Here is a 4702-nt window from a genome sequence, read left to right on the forward strand (position 1 = left end):
AGAAGCTCCTGGCTTCGGATTAACCCAGCTCCAGCTGTTGCAGCCATTTGGAAAGTGAACCAGCCGGTGGAAGACCTATGTCTATAACTCTGTCTCTCAAATAAACCTTCAAAAAATTTTTTCATGATTGAAACATGGGATCCTCATGAGGGAGAGGTGGAAAAGCAGATAGTTATACCATGCCAAGTAGTTTGCTTTTGTGCTGACGGAAAGAAACCTGGAAACTGGGTTTCAGGATACAGTACTAAGCACCTGTCTACCTCAACTCCCAGAAATACTGAAGGTGATGGTAGAGGCCACATTTTAAAAATGAAGGGGCAGGCATTTGACACATCAGTTACATCACGACTTGGGATGCCTGCATCCCATGTTGGAGCGCCTGAGTTTGGGTGCCAGCCCTGATTCTGATTCCAGCTTCCTACTTAATGTCTACCCTGGGAGACAGCAGATGATGGCTCAAATACTTGGATCCCTGCCACCCAAGGGAGACCCAGATGGAGTTCTGTCTCCTAACTTCAGCCTGGCCCCTAGCCCTGGACTTTGCAGTCATTTGAGGAATGAACCAGTGGATGTCTCTCTCTGCCTCTGCCTTAAAAATAAGTAAATAATTTTAAAACAGATTTAGAACTGAGGAATTGCTAAAAGGCCCACTGTAGGCCAGTTAGGATCAATAAGATTAAAAACAACGCCAAGACCTACTGTCTCGAGCTTTGTCCTGTTAAGTATAAAGAGAAGATCTTAAAAGATCCTGAAAATTATTAAAGGCAGGAAAAAATTATCTGCAAAGTAAGATAATCAGACTTTTTTTCAAACAAAAGATTTTTTTTTATTGGAGAGGCAGAGTTATAATGAGAAGCAGAGACAGAGAGAAAGGTCTTCATCCACTCGTTCACTCCCCAAAAGGCAGCAACGGCTGGAGCTAAGCTGATCCGAAACCAGGAGCCAGGAGCTTCTTCCGTGTCTCCCACACGGATGCAGGGGCCTAAGCACTTGGGCCATTTTCTTCTGCTTTCCCAGGCAGAGAGCCAGATCGGAAGAGGAACATCCGGGACTAGAACCGGCACCTGTATGAGATGCCTGTATAGCAGGCGAAGGATTAACCTGTGCCACTGCATTGGCTCCCGAGAATCAGAATTCTTGTAAGTACTTCTGGTTGCAAGAAAACAGTGAAACAATATCTTCAAAATATTTAAGGAATTTAGAAGGCTACGGGCATACCTTGGAGTTATTACATGTTCAATTCCAAACCACTGCAGTAAAGCAAGTAGCACAATAAAGCAAGTTAGACCTATTTTTTAGTTTCCTATTATCTATAAAAGGTTAATTCTATAGTCTATTAAGTGCAATAGCATTATAAGAAAACAATGCATTATTTAGGAATACTTCATTGCTAAAACCCACCAATGGTCATCTGAGACTTTGGCGAGTCCTAATATTTTTTATGGTAAAGGGTCTAACCTTGATATTGATGGCTGTCTACTGATCAGAGTGTTGGTTGAGGTGGTTGTGGAAGTTTCTTAAAATAAGACAACAATGGGGGCTGGCGCCGTGGCTGGGGCCGGCACTGTGGCTCACTTGGTTGATCCTCCATCTGTGGCACCGACATCCCATATGGGTGCCAGGTTCTAGTCCCGGTTGCTCCTCTTCCAGTCCAGCTCTCTGATGTGGCCTGGGAAGGCAGTGGAGGATGGCCCAAGTGCTTGGGCGCCTGCACCTGCATGGGAGACCAGGAGAAGCACCTGGCTCCTGGCTTCTGATCTGCACAGCACTGGCCATGGCAGCGGTTGGGGAGTGAACCAATGAAAGGAAGACCTTTCTCTCTGTCTCTCTGTGTCTCTCACTGTCTATAACTCTACCTGTCAAATAAATAAATAAATAAAAAGACAACAATGAAGTTTGCCCCATCAATTGACTTTTCCTTTCACAGATTTTTCACAGCATGTGATACTGTTTGTTAGCATCTTACCCACAGCACTCCAATCTCTGCTGCTACTTTATCAACTGAGTTTATGAAATATCCTGAATCTTTTCTTGTCATCTCAACAGTGCTCATAGCATCTTCACCAGGAGTAGATTCCATCTCCAGAACACTATTTTTGTCCATCCAGAAGAATCAACTCCTAACCTACTAAAGTTGTATCATGAGATTGCAGCAATGCAGTCACATCTTCTGGTTTTACTTTTAGTTCTCTTGCTGTTCCCACCACATCTGCTGTGCTTCCTCACTGGGTAAGCCTCATGAAGAAAGTAGGAGTCAAGGAAAGATTTGACAAGGTGAGACTTCACACATAACTATCCTGGAAGACAGTGTTCCCGGCACAGTGAATGTATCGGGTGTGGCTGATGATATTCAAGGGGGCCTGCATGCTCACTTGTACCTAGAGAACGAAGAACAAGTGTGGCAGAAGAGTGGTCAGACTGTTTTAAAGCAATGAGAACCATCAGATCATGAAGCTCATTAGAGAGCATAGTAAAGTCCTTGGCTTTTACTCAGCAGAATGGGAGCCATTACATGGTTTTGATCAGAGTGATGACATGAGATGAATTAAGTTTTAATCGGATCACCCTGGCTGCTGTGTTAAGAAGAGGTTGCAGAAAGAGAAGGGCAGAAGCAAGTACAGCAATTAGGAGACTTGCATCATCCAGGTAAGATAAGATGGTGGTGACACTGGAGAGGAGTGCTTGGAGTCTTAGCATATTCTGAAAGAAGAGTCAACATTATTTCCTGATGGATTGGATATGGGATATGAGTCAAGGATGACATTTTTTGCTTCATAAACTGGAAGGATAAATTGCCATCAACTGAGATGGGGAAGGTGTTGCTAGAACAGTTTTGGAGGAAATAGCTATGAGTTTAGTTTCGCTAGGTTTAGTTAGCATGTCTTTTAGGCATCTGAATGGTGATAGCACATAGGCTGTTGAATATGCTATGCTATTCTGGAGTTTGGGAGAGAGGTCCAGCATAGGGTGAGCCACAACATGATCCCCAAAGTAGTGAGTGTAGACAAACAAATGACCAAGGGCTGTGCCCTGGGCCACTCCAGCAATAAGGAGGTGCAGGGCAAAGAGGAGAAATCGCCAAAGCAGACTAAGAAGGAACAAGGAAGAGGAAAACTGAATGTGATATTCTGGAAGTAAGTGAGAGTGCATGAAAGGGGAAAGTAGTCATTTGCATCGAGTGCTACCTGTTGGTCCAGTAGAATGAGGACAGAGTCACCAATGCTGAGTTCTCTCCATGACCTTGCCAAGGGCAGTTCTTGCAGAGTGACAGGGTGAAAGCTTGACTGGACTACACTTATTGTTCACAGAGAGTATGAACAATTTCTTGTGGGAATTTTGCTGCAAGAGGAATGAAAAAGGTGGGATAATAGCAGGCATGGAAAGTGGTGGTGTGATGGCATACCACTAGAAATGATCCCTAGAGAGGAAGTTACTAGAGAGAGGCTACTGTTGGCAAGACTTCCGGGAGTTCCATCATCTGAGATGGAGGATGAGGAGGGGCTCATGGACTGAGAAAGTTATGAAATCATTTTCTAGAAAATCAGGAGAGTGAGTGGACTGGATGTGTGCAGTATGATATTCTGCAGTTTGAAAGGCATACATAGGACATATAGTCAATGATTGTCAGCGTGGTCTTAACATTTTATCCAGCCACTTAGGTGCAGAGTTGAGGGAGAGCTGGATTCTCCAGCTTTGCGGTTTTGCTGAGGAGGAGATTAGCAGGCTAAGGGCTGAGGGTCAGTGTTATGTGCAAGGGAATGATTACGGTGATTTGTAATGAAATTTCAGCTGAGTGAAGGTGAATGGTCAGTGAGTTGGAGGTGAGATGGAAGTGGAAATGGGGTTTTGTGGAACCAGGGGCAGTGAGCTGGCAGAGGAAGGAGATGGTCATCAGAAGATGGAATGCATGAAGTTCAGCTTTTAGGAGTCAGTTACTGATCATGACAGAAGCTAGGGACTGTGCTGGGGATGAGCGCCTGAGCGAGGTGCAGAGCAGGATCCCTGGGCAAGAGAAGTTTAAGGCACTGAGAGGCCCAGATGTTAGAAGAATCACCTCCATGTGTCTTGAAATTGCCAGTGATTAGGACATGGAGAGAATTGGGGAGAGGGGAAGTAAATCAGGAGCCAAAATTGTTGAGCAGTGGAGAGGGTGGCTTAACCCCAGCGTTTGTGAATGACGTCAGAATGACAGGAGGTGGGTGATGTCATCCATGACCTGAGAATCAAAGCTGGGGGCCTTAGGAAGAAGGAAGGGGGGAGCAGCAGTGAGGAACACAGACAGCGCCCTGCCTCTGGTCCTGGTGATCAGCGGGTATCAGAGAGAAACCTGGCCAGCGTCCAGGAAGCTGCAGAGGAAACTGCTCTCAGGGAGAACCAGATTGCAATGAGAGCAAGGTGGTGAAGGCATCCCTCAAAAAAAAAAAAAAGTGGAAAATAAACCAGTTTTGCTGATAATGAACCAAAACAGGAGCAGAGCAGTGAACTAGCACCTCTCAGGGAGCCGAAATAGAACCAGGTTGACGGCATCCCCTGGATACTTTCAGACAGGTGGTAATCCTCTCTCTCTCTCTCTCTTTTTTTTTTTTTTTTTTGACAGGCAGAGTGGATAGTGAGAGAGAGAGACAAAGAGAAAGGTCTTCCTTTTTGCCGTTGGTTCACCCTCCAATGGCCGCCGAAGCCAGGAACCAGGTGCTTCTCCTGG

This window comes from Lepus europaeus, chromosome 5, assembly GCF_033115175.1.
Source record: "Lepus europaeus isolate LE1 chromosome 5, mLepTim1.pri, whole genome shotgun sequence".
In the NCBI taxonomy this organism is placed as follows: domain Eukaryota; kingdom Metazoa; phylum Chordata; class Mammalia; order Lagomorpha; family Leporidae; genus Lepus; species Lepus europaeus.